The sequence below is a fragment of the Cynocephalus volans genome, chromosome 14 (assembly GCF_027409185.1).
Source record: "Cynocephalus volans isolate mCynVol1 chromosome 14, mCynVol1.pri, whole genome shotgun sequence".
In the NCBI taxonomy this organism is placed as follows: domain Eukaryota; kingdom Metazoa; phylum Chordata; class Mammalia; order Dermoptera; family Cynocephalidae; genus Cynocephalus; species Cynocephalus volans.
In genome coordinates, this window is record NC_084473.1 from 24,211,961 (window position 1) to 24,224,706 (window position 12,746).

Sequence of the window (12,746 nt, forward strand, 5' to 3'; positions counted from 1 at the left end):
GTATATGTGTTGGCAGCTCTTATTTCTCCCTCCAGTTGTGACCAACCTCATGTTGGGCTGGTTGGTCACTCAAAGGGGTGGTGGGAGAGGCCCTGGCATGACGCTGGCCTGGCATGCTCTTGTGCCCCTGTGAGTGGAGCAGGCTCCAGAGTCAAGGTCCTCTGCCAGTTACCCCCTCTACTTAAAGGAAGCATTGTTGCCTTCTTTATATATCAACTTTTGAAACACTTTTTATTTTGAAATATAGATTCATAGGTGGTTGCAAAGAAACGCACAGAGAGGTTCCCGGTCGCTTTCACCCAATGTTAACATCCTGCATAAATATGGTTCTGTATCAATATCAGGAACTTGACATTGGTACAATTTATAGAGCTGGTTCAGATTTCACTATATCCGACTTTTTGAAATCATCTAACCTAGAAATTATCTTTTTCTGCTTGAGCACATTTTCTTGATATCCCTGCCTGACGTATTCACTCTCAATTCGAGTCCACATGCACCGTTGCTCTGAAGTCAGGGGGTCTCCCTTACTCTGTTCCTGGCTCAGTTCCTTGCTCCCTGTGTGATCTTGGGCAAGTTAACTAACCTCTCTGAGCTTTGGTTTTCTCATCTGAAGAGTAACAATACTAATCTCATGGGATTTTTTTTTTTTTTTAATGTAAAGTGCTCAAGTCAGGCACATAAAATAATAGGCACTCATGAAACGTCACTGTTTTCTTTCCACCATTTCCTACGGGGAAAGCCCTCTTTTCCCCACAATACAATGGAATCCTTCTCTTTTAAATAATGTTCCAAATTGGTCTCCTTTGACACTTTCCATCCCACCTCTAGTTTCCTCAGCAACTCTGCTCTGTGTATGTGTGTAACATTTAATTTGTATGATCCCTGATTATATGCTCCATGTTCCTGTTTGAATATATTTTCATTTCTATTTTTACCTATCAACAATACAAGGTATTTGCAGGCAGAGACCTCAGTTCTTTAATTTCAACAAGTCAACATATTGGCTTACAGCCTAGGTTTGGTGCCATCTGTAAAACAAAGATAGTTGTTATCAACCTCATAGACTTTATAATGATTAAATGAAAAAACACATAGTGCCTGGCACAGACCAGCTCAAAACCTGACAGCTGCTGCCGATGGATGGTGGTTAGAATGCTCCTTCACTTGTGTTTTCCCACAGAGTTTTGTCTTTGGGCACCTGAGAGGTGATGGTGTATCTGTCTGGATTTAGATTTATATTTCTTAACAGCTGTTTGTGCTTCACACTCCAAGTATAAAATAGTGATGAAAGACTTTAAGGGTCATTCTTGCTCTGACCTTACATTTTATTCTATGCTGCCTTCTTTCTCCTAAATTGGGAAAGAGATTATAGTGATAATTATCATAGTAATGCTACTGATGATGATGATGATGATGAAAGCTAACAGTTATTGAGTGCTTCTTATGTACTAGGAACAGTTCTAAGAATCTCACTGTGTTGGCTTATCTAGTCTTCACCACAACCCTGTGAAGCAGGATCCCTTATTCCCATTTTGCAGATGTATAGACTGAGGTGAACAAGGGCTTGAGTGCCTGGCCTAAGTTTGTCCAGCTTGTTAGAGCTGGAACTGGGGTTTGTAGCTAGGCTGTCTGGCTCCTGAAAATGGTCGGGATAAATTTTTCCTGCTGTTAGCAGTCCCAAGAGACAGAGAATGGAAAAACATTCTGTTTATTTTTATCTATTATTTTCCAGAAGAGCGATACCAAAGCCCAGGGAAGCCTACAGTTAGTAAAGAACTGAAGCCCTGACATTAAATCAATCGGACACATTTCTCTCTTTTTAAATTCCCATCCTCAATTAAGGTGGCAATCAGATTAACCAAGATTGGCCGGAAAGTGGTGAGCATATTGGATCCGCAGGAGCTCCAAAAGGTCAGCCTACTGACAGCTACTGGTTTGTCTGAATTCAGACAAGGTCTTGCCCAAACTGTCTCCCCAGGGATGATTCAGCTGCTGTTGAATTCCACTTCTAGTAAGATCTGTCTGGAAACTCAGACCCTGCCTCTTTGCCCAGATTCATTTTCATCTGCACCTCCTCTTTCTCTCTTCAATCTTGAATCTTCCTCAGAAACAAGATGCAGATCCTGGCCCCTGCAGAGGCACCCCTCTGCTGCACGCTAGTCCTGCAGCCACATGGCGCCATTTGATTTTCTTATCACCAATAAAACAAAACCAGGCTCTGCCTGTATGATTCCTGGCTTTAATTACCAAGGGCAAATTGCTGCATCACTCAGAATAATGAAAAATTGGAAACAACAGGAAATTATTAAATAGATCAGGGTCTGGTCAAAAGATGGAATAATAAGTAGCCATTAAAATAAAGTCTTGAAAATATTTAGTGAGAAGGTTTAAATGTTCACATTGTAAGAAGAAAATAGGTTTTAATCCTGTAGGATTTCAATTTTACGCATATGCTTTTAAAATATGCATAAACACAGAAACAAAAGCTAGAACACACTAAAATTTTAATAGTTATTTCTGAATAATGTAATTATAAGGATGTTTATATTCAGTTTTGGTTTTTCCTATTTTACAGGTTTATACCCATGAGCATGTTGTTGTTTTTGTTTTTAATCAGAAGCAAGGGAAAAGGGAAAAAGAGAAGAGAGAACCTTTTTGGTTTTCTTAAATTTTTCCCTGTTGAAGGGTTGTTGATTTTTTCATTTCATGGATTCACCAGAACTTACCAGCTCTCTCGATCCCTAGTGATCCGGCTCAGGGCTTGCCTCTTCTAGGAAGTCTTCCTGGACTCACTGAACTCAGAGATTTCTTCATTTTTATGGACTCCTTAGTCTCATTGTGACACGTCATCAACTTTTAATTGTGGCTTTCATGTCCCCAGCTAGAGAGTAAGTTCCTTGATGGCAGAACCTGTATATTTTAAACTTCCTTCTCTTCCCCACGTGACCCAGCACTGTGCAGACTCCTGGGGTTCAGTTAGAATCAGCTGAACACAAGACCTGGTCCTCGCAGGAGGCACTTGTGTTGGACGTGCCTCTCTCTCCCTCTGAACTTTGTTCTGTTTCCTCCAATTCATTTGAAAAGAGAGTGTGATTTTAACCCTGGGTTAAATTTTATTGTAAATTGTTTAAAAAGAATTGCATTTGCTTTGGTAGGAATGATCAAGTTCAGCCCTTGTCTTTACAAGGAGATTGTAAAGCTAAGAAAATAAATATGAACTATTTTGAGCAAAAAGGCATTTTTCTTGGTGAATGGGGATAATAGAGTTGATGTTTATAAAGAGGAAACCAAGGGCCAGGAGAGGAGGTGACTTCACTGGGTCTCATGCTGATCAAAGGCAGGTGAGGTCACATATCATGCCAGCTTTCCTCGATTCCTGCTGGGTTCAGGACACTGTAATGAGGCCAGAGGAAAATGAGACCTGAGGAATTTACAGTTTATCACAGGGGAAGAAAAGATGAGTCACTGAAATAATGGCCTGAGCAAGCAGTGGTAGAAGATTGTAGAAGGAAATACAGAGCAAAGGACACACAGAAGTCAAGCTGGTGGAGGGGAAGGATTGCCTGCTGGCTGTTAGTGGAGGGCTTCCAGGTGTCAGGGTCTGTCAGGCCCCCAGGTCTGTGGCTCTGACTCTTCTGCCCCTTTGCCATCTCCAGCTTGTGCTTGGTCCCTGTCACCCAAACGTCCTCTCATCCACAGTGGGGGCTCCCCCAGCCTGCTCCTCTTTGGACCTGCCAGCCCTTCTCACGTTGTGGCCCCTGGCTGCTGGACACGGGTTGTTCCTGGAGGCAGAGCATGGGCAAGAGGACCACTGTCCACAGTGGAGGAAGGACTTGAAGATGGAAGCCCCCCTCCCACCTTTAACAGGTCATCCTTGTTAGATACCAAATTGAAAAGTTTTCATTTAATAAAGTGGTGAGACACACTAACTGTTTGACTGTGAAGCAAACTGAATCAAGCAAATACTTGCCTTAAAGCTACATGTAGAATGAATCGAAGCAAGGAGACTGGCCAGGTTTACAAGGACTACGTATCAGGTGTTAAAGGCTTCCAGCATGGTGGCTGTGACAAAGGAGAGCATGGGATGAACTTAAGAAAGTGTTGGGGATGTATTTTGTGGAAAGCAATGTGAGAGTTAGGGGAGTTTCATGGCAGAGAGGCACATGCTGTGTGACCTTGGGCCACTTAACCTCTCTGATCCTGCCTTTTTATCTGTAAAATGAGAAAAATAACACCTACCTTATGGGGCTGTTACAAGTATTATATGAAATATTTGTAAAGTACTTGGCTTAGTGCTTAGCACAGAGCAAGTGGTAAATCCTGGAATTTTTTAGACATTAAAGATCAGCACAAGAGAGACTGGGGCAGCGACGAAGGAGAGGAAAGAATCCAAAGGAACTAACATTGTATCTTAGTAGGCCTGGCAGTTGATGCTGAGTTACTAATGGAGAGTTTTGGGGAAGGGGCCTAGATTTTGAAAAGCATGATATGTTCAGTGTTTGAGACATTATTTCAAACCGTCAGTTGCCCTGGGTGGGTAGCTCTGGTCAAGGAGACAGGATCAGGCAAACAGAGCAAAGGAGAAATAGGGCTGCAATGCGTAGGAGTCATGGGGGCAGATACTGCTGGCAGACCAGATGAGAGGTCCGGATCCCTCAGAGGCTGCTGGCAGCTGTGAGCTCCGCTAGCACAGGCTGGGCGGGCAAAGAGCCGGCTGGCGCTTCTCATCCTGGCTGGGCACCAGAATCACAGCAGAGGGAAGGGGGGTAGTATTTTAAACACCTCTGGCCCCTGCTCAGGATGAAAGGGTTATTCTGATGAGCAGTCAGGACCACAAGCCAAGCTAGGAGCCAGCAAGGGGGTTGGAGGAGTAGGGGCAAGGCAGGCAGGAGGCTGGCGTGTGGCACAGGCAGGGCAGAAGGACCCCTGATCCCAGGCTACCCACTGGCCAACATGCCCCCCCAAAACCCCCAGTCCTGAGAGAGAGCTTGCCCCCAGTGAGCTGGATACTGAGTGCAGGAGAAGCTGATAGTTCTCTAACAGGAACTTTTCTCTGAGGTCCCCCTAGGAGCAGTGTCTTGCAACTACCTGGAAAACTTTTGCTAAATGCCTGTCACCCCCTTACTGGCTTTGAAATTCATGATTGTTTTCCTGCTCAATCACACAGTCATTCCTTCATTCAACAAGTATGTCTGAGCATCCCCTACCACCACCACCCATGGGTTGGACCCTGTTCCAGGCCCTGGGATGCAGCAGGACAGACAGAGTTCCTGCTCTTGAGGAGCTTGTCCTCAAGGTGGGAGAGACAGGGTGTAGACAGATGCAAGTGTCACCTGGTAAAAAGTGCTGTGAAAAGGAACAAATCAGGACAGAAAATTAAAGGGGAATGGTGGTCAGGAAAGTTCTCCCTAGCTAGGTGACAGATGAGCAAAGACCTTAGGGAAATGAGAATGAAAACCTGGAGTATATGAGAAGAACATCCCAGACAGGAGGAATATCAGTGCTAGGACCCTGAGGCAGGGTCCTGCAAGGAAGTCCCTGCGGTTGGGGCAGAATGAACCATAGGGAGAGTGGCAGGAGGTGCGGGGAGCTGGGGCAGGTCTAACTGTTCTTAGAGTTTTAAAGTTGGAGGAAGCCACTGAAATCTTGCTAATGGACATTCAGTAATCCCTACTGACTTGACTTTTCGATAACCAGAGCAGCTACATACTAGTGAAATTGGCCATGTCACTTTTCTCTCTCTTTCTTAAGATAGGTATAAAAATATTAGGTAAGACAGAAGAGGCTCCTTCATACACTTACCTTTAGCCTACCGTGGCTAGATCTGCCCAACGTGATCCCCAGAGAGCACCCTGGTGGAAAGGACTTTTCTCTTGGAAATAAAGAAAATAAACAGAATTAAACAGTGCTTTTATAGGCATATGGCTTGAGTTAAACTCCACCCACTTCTGTGTACTAACTTGAATAATAAGAACCATCAGAAACAAGGTTAAAGAAATATAAAAAAATGCATCACTCTCATTACAACAAACTGTTTTCAGTTTGTTTTTAATGTCCTCTATTCTTTGTTTTTTTTTTTTTTTTTTTTCCTAGCTTGGTTTTGTGGCTACGTTGAATTCACCTTCCTCGGGTTGGAAGCTTTCCAGGGGTTCCCAACACCTCCTGAGCTGCTTTGGCTCCCAGAGGCGGGTGCTCCTGCCCAAGGCCCTCCCTAGCTCTGCCTTATCAGAGAGGGGAACTTTATCTCCTGCTTTCTTTCCGCTCTGATTACCTACTCAGGAAGTGTGAAGTGCTGCACAGGGCTTTCTGCCCTCTGGCTGAGATTCCAAAAAATCTCTTTTGCTATAGGATTGGTCCCTTTCTAAAGTGGAGCAGATAAGATGGTAAAGTACTAGCCTAGGGTTTGTTTTTCCCTGTGATTCTTTCTTGTATTTCTTTCCTCCCATCAAGATATGGCTTTATAGTTATCTACCACATCCTCTTTTGATATTCACCCTATGGTGAATTACTTACAACAAGCAAACGGAAAACTATCAATTTTTTTTATACCTTTTTTCTCCTCAAACAGGCTATTAATTTTGCCTTTCTACCTTATTTTCCTCAAAATGGGGTTTATAAAGGTCTCAAGACAGCAAACACACAACACTCCAGAGTGCAACATAGCAGAACAGTTTACAGACACTCGTGTACTGGTTTCCTTATATAAACACTCAGACACTCAAATGTCTCTAAGTTTTTGGTTTTTTTTTTTTTTTTTGGTGACTGGCTGGTGTGGGGATCCGAACCCATGACCTTGAGGCGATAAGGCTGCACGGTAACCAACTGAGCTAACCAGACAGCCCTGGCTTTTGGTTTTTAATAACAGCAGTTTGTGGAACCAGTGTAAGCAGCTTGAAGGCTCCCGATGCCTTAGCTTGGAGGACCATAGATAAGGGTCCGAGAAATGAGGAAAAGAAAGGTTGAAATGCTTTACGGAAAAGTAGTGGGAGGGAAAAGTAGTAGCAAAGAGACTGGAGGCAATGGGGTGCGTTATTACATTTACTCCTTACCATAGCCCCCTGGGTAGGAACCTTATCAGCTTCATTTTGTGTATGAGGAAACTTGGATGTAGGTTAAGTACCTTATTCAGGGTCATACAGTAAAAAATTGGGAAAGCTGGGATTTCAGCCTAAGCCTATTTGACCTCTGAGCTCAACTTCCTCGCCACCATGCCCCAAAGCGCGGTTGCTGGACCAGGTGCATCTGCATCTCTGGGAGTCTGAGGAAATGCAGAGTTCCAGGCTCCATCCCAGACCTGCTGAATCAGAATCTGAGTTTTACCCAAGTCCCCAGGTGACTGTGTGCACCTCCCAGTCTGAGACACTGCCCTCGTGGTCCTCTCTGTCCATATATGCCTTTAGTTTACCTAGCTCTGTGAAAGTGCAAACCCATCCCTTCCCTGGTATACAAGCGAAGAACACGGCCTCCGCAGCTACTGGCCGTTCAAATCCTGGTCTGCCATTTATTAGCTGAATGGCTCTAGGCAGGTAGCTTAACCTCTTAACGCCTCCGTTTCCTCATTTGTAAAATGGGGATAAAAATTTTACAGTACCCCATGGGGTTGTTGTAAGGATTAAACAAATTGGTGCTTGTGAAGTATTTTAGAACTGCGCCTGGCACATAGGAATGAAGCAGCCACTGTCTTTTTGACCTCTGTGAATCCTACCCCACGTCTTCTTGACCCTCCCTTTCTGGGATGACTTAAAGCTGCTTACACTGGTTCCACAAACTGCTGTTATTAAAAACCAAAATCCACGGCTGGCTGGTTAGCTCAGTTGGTTACCGTGCAGCCTTGTAGCCCCAAGGTCATGGGTTCAGATCCTCACACCAGCCAGTCACCAAAGGTGAAATGACAGAAGCAGGACTTATGCCAGTACTTTTTAACTCTAAAATTAGCACCGTTTCCAATGCGCTACGTTTTTTTTTTTTTTTTTTAATTTTAATTTTTTTTTTTTTTTTAAATTTTATTTTGTCGATATACATTGTGGCTGATTATTGCTCCCCATCACCAAAACCTCCCTCCCTTCTCCCTCCCCCCTCCCCCCCAACACTGTCCTTTCTGTTTGCTTGTCGTATCAACTTCAAATAATTGTGGTTGTTATATCTTCTTCCCCCCCCCCCCGGTTTGTGTGTGTGTGTGTGTGTGTGTGTGTGTGTGTGTGAATTTATATATTAATTTTTAGCTCCCACCAATAAGTGAGAACATGTGGTATTTCTCTTTCTGTGCCTGACTTGTTTCACTTAATATAATTCTCTCAAGGTCCATCCATGTTGTTGCAAATGGCAGTATTTCATTCGTTTTTATAGCTGAGTAGTATTCCATTGTGTAGATGTACCACATTTTCCATATCCACTCATCTGATGATGGACATTTGGGCTGGTTCCAACCCTTGGCTATTGTAAAGAGTGCTGCGATAAACATTGGGAAACAGGTATACCTTCGACTTGATGATTTCCATTCCTCTGGGTATATACCCAACAGTGGGATAGCTGGGTCGTATGGTAGATCTATCTGCAATTGTTTGAGGAACCTCCATACCATTTTCCATAGAGGCTGCACCATTTTGCAGTCCCACCAACAATGTATGAGAGTTCCTTTTTCTCCGCAGCCTCGCCAGCATTTATCGTTCATAGTCTTTTGGATTTTAGCCATCCTAACTGGGGTGAGATGGTATCTCAGTGTGGTTTTGATTTGCATTTCCCGGATGCTGAGTGATGTTGAGCATTTTTTCATATGTCTGTTGGCCATTTGTATATCTTCCTTAGAGAAATGCCTACTTAGCTCTTTTGCCCATTTTTTAATCGGGTTGTTTGTTTTCTTCTTGTACAGTTGTTTGAGTTCCTTATATATTCTGGATATTAATCCTTTGTCAGATATATATTTTGCAAATATTTTCTCCCACTCTGTTGGTTGTCTTTTAACTCTTTTAATTGTTTCTTTTGCTGTGCAGAAGCTTTTTAGTTTGATATAATCCCATTTGTTTATTTTTCCTTTGGTTGCCCGTGCTTTTGGGGTCGTATTCATGAAGTCTGTGCCCAGTCCTATTTCCTGAAGTGTTTCTCCTATGTTTTCTTTAAGAAGTTTTATTGTTTCAGGGTGTATATTTAAATCCTTAATCCATTTTGAGTTGATTTTAGTATACGGCGAGAGGTATGGATCTAGTTTCATTCTCCTGCATATGGATATCCAGTTATCCCAGCACCATTTGCTGAAGAGGCAGTCCCTTCGCCACTGAATAGGCTTGGTGCCTTTGTCAAAGATCAGCTGACAGTAAGTGTGTGGGTTGATTTCTGGATTCTCTATTCTATTCCATTGGTCAGTGTGTCTGTTTTTATGCCAGTACCATACTGTTTTGGTTATTATAGCTTTGTAGTATAGCTTAAAGTCAGGTAGTGTTATGCCTCCAGCTTTATTTTTTTTGCTCAGCGGAAAACTTCCCAGGTATAGGAAAAATCACAGATCTTCAGATCCAGGAAGCTCAACGATCTCCAAATGTATTCAACCCAAAAAGACCTTCTCCAAGACATGTCATAGTCAAATTGGCAAAACTCAGAGATAAAGAGAGAATCTTAAAAGCTGCAAGAGAGAAGCGTCAAATCACCTATAAGGGAGCCCCAATCAGGTTAACATCAGACTTTTCATCACAAACCCTAAAAGCTAGAAAGGAATGGGATGATATTTTCAAAATACTAAAAGCCAATGCGCTACGTTGACAGTATTATATACCTTCTCTCTTTCCCACCTAATAGGCAATAAATATGCCTTGAAAAAAGAATATTAGAAGTATTTATCTTAGTGATGTTTATAATAGTGAAAAATGGGGAGATGTTGGTTTGAACAAATTTAAATGGACTTCTTTACCTTATGATTTTTCAGAATATGTTATTTGCACTGTGAATCTGAAACAGGGATTTGGTATATGTGGTTTCACACCTGTCCTTAGACCTTTTTTCTGGGGAATGCTTGTTAGTATCACACAACTACTGTTTCATGGAACACAGTTTGGGGAATGTGTTTCTCCTTTCCAGAGTCTCCGTTCTCCTACCCCATGTACTTTTTTTCTTTAAGACCATATTTTTTAGAGCAATTTTAAGTTCACAGCAAAACTGAGAGGAAGGTACAGAGATTTCCTATAGGCCTGCCCAACATATGCACAACCTCCCCCACTGTCTACATCCCCCTCCAGAGGGTACATTTGTTACAACTGATGAGCCTGCCTTGGCACAGCATTATCACCCAGGGTACATAGTTTACATGAGGGTTCACTCCTGTATTTCTGTGTGTTAGGACAAATGCATAATGACGTGTCCACCATTGTGGTACCACACAGAGCATTTTCACTGCCCTAAAATCCTCTGTGCTCTGCCTGTTTATCTTCCCTCCCCCCCACCTCCCGGCAACCACTGATCTTTTTACCGTCTCCATAGTTTCACCTTTTCCCGAATGTTGTACAGTTGGAATTGAACAGAATGTAGCTTTTTCATGTTGGCTTCTTTTACTTAGTAACATGCATTTAAGGTTCCTCCGTGTCTTTTCATGGCTTGATAGCTCATTTCTTTTTATGCTGAACAATATTCCATTGTCTGGATGTATCACAGTTTATTTATCCATTCACCTACTGAAGGACATCTTGGTTGCGTCCAAGCTTTAGCAATTATAAACATACCGACATAAATATCTGTGTGCATGTTTTTGTGTGGACATACGTTTTCAACTCCTTTGCGTAAATACCGAGGAGTGTGATTGCTGGATCATACGGTAAGAGGATTAGTTTTGTAAGAAGTTGCCAAACTGTCTTCCAAAGTGGCTGCACCATTTTGCATTCCCCCAGCAATGAATGAGACAGAGTTCCTGTTGCTCTACATCCAGTATTTGGTATTTTCAGAGTTACAGATTTTGGCCATTCTAATAGACATGTAGTAATATCTTGTTTTAATTTGCATTTCCCTGATAACATATAATACGGAGCATCTTTTCACATGCTTATTTGCCATCTGTATATGTTTTTTTGGCAAGGTGTCTATTAATGTCTTCGGTCCATTTTTCAACTGGGCTGTTTGTTTTCTTATTGTTGAGTTTTTAGAGTTCTTTATATATTTTAGATAACAATCCTTTACTGGATATGTCCTTTGCAAATATTTCCTCCCAGTCTGTGGCCAGTCTTTTCATTCTCCTGACAGTATCGTTTGCAGAGCAGAAAATTTTAATTTTAATGAAATCTAGCTTATCAATTCTTTCCTTGATTATGCCTTCAGTCTTATATCTAAAACACCATTGCCAAAAATAAGGTCATCTAGATTTCCTCCTATGTTGTCTTCTAAGAGTTTTATACTTTTACATTTTACATTTAGGTCTATGATCCATTTGGAGTTAATTTTTGTGAAGGGTGTAAGAGCTACGTCTACATTTATTTATTTATGAATGAATGTGACTGTCCAGTCATTCCAGCACTATTTGTTGAAAAGATTATTTTTTCTCCATTGAATTGCCTTTGCTCCTTTGTTAAAGATCAGTTGACTACATCTGTGTGGGTCTATTTCCGGGCTCTCTATTCTGTTCCACTGATCTATTTGCTTATTCTTTCACCAACACCATGCTGTCTTGATTACAGTAGATCCCCCTGTACTTTTCAGTTCCTTAAGGCTCACCTTCTCTTTCTACCACCACATTGTAACTGTCCTGCTAGAGACCTTCCAATGGCAAGTCCTGGGGATTCTCTCCAGTGCTCCTCTTGCATTTCTCTCGAGAGCATTTGATGACGTTGTGTGAGCTTGTGTTGTGTCACATTTGCATTGGGGTTTGTAGGGTTGATGATGAGCAGGAAGGTTTGGGGACTCTGGCTTTGAGAAGTGGCCAGGCAGGGACCAGAGGTTGAGGTTGAGTATCATTACTTGCAAGTACATAGAGCTGCCTTGGGAAAGTTGCACGTTTCAGACCCACAGGCCAGTGAGGTATGACCTTCTGAAGGAATGTTCCGTGATTCTTGCATTATGGGTCTTTGGACATCTGTGGACCTTGATCACTGTGACTGAGCAAGTTCAATGGGAAAGCCCTGCTAAATGTACCAAGCCAGCATTGACCAGCTAGTGGGTATGGAAGGGCTCAGCCACACTGGGCCTGGAAATGCAGAGGGGGGTGGACAGCTACCAGAACCTTTCCTGGGGCCTACCAGGCCTGGCCCTGCTTTAAGTGCTTTGCAGCTATTGACTTGATTTGGCCTCACAACAGGCCTATCCCCATCTCAGAGACAGGACACTCCTACACAGAGAATGCCCTCACTTGCTCAGAGTCACACATCTGGGCAGTGGCAGTGCTGGGACTTACTTGGGAGCCCATGCTGTGGTCCACTCTGCTTCACTGGCCCCTGCCCACAGGGGGTCTGAGGAGTAAGAGAGAAAGAAAGACTGGAAGGAAACATCATTGGGGAACAAGTCAGGAAGCCCCCTTTATCTAGAGTCATCCAGAAGGAGACAAAAGCAGCTGCTCTGCCAACGAGGGGCGCCAGCTCTCATTTCTCCTTCCTGTGCCTCCTTACCCCTTCTCCACTGGTGGGGAAATGCCCTGGGGCCTTGCATGTGACTGGTTCCCATTGGGGGCCCTGCCTCCTCACTACTGGAGGCCTCTGTGCTGAGAGGGGCCTTTCCCAGAGGGGCCTGTGGACTAAAAGAAGGATGAAGCAAGGGGCGGCTTGAGGAGGCACCCT

At 43.2% G+C, this 12,746-nt stretch overlaps 1 protein-coding gene across 3 annotated transcripts in view; it reads left to right on the forward strand.

Moving 5' to 3' along the window:
- Positions 1 to 12,746, forward strand: part of EFR3B (EFR3 homolog B) — an 88,895-nt gene that overhangs the window by 21,471 nt on the left and 54,678 nt on the right. The window lies entirely within an intron of this gene.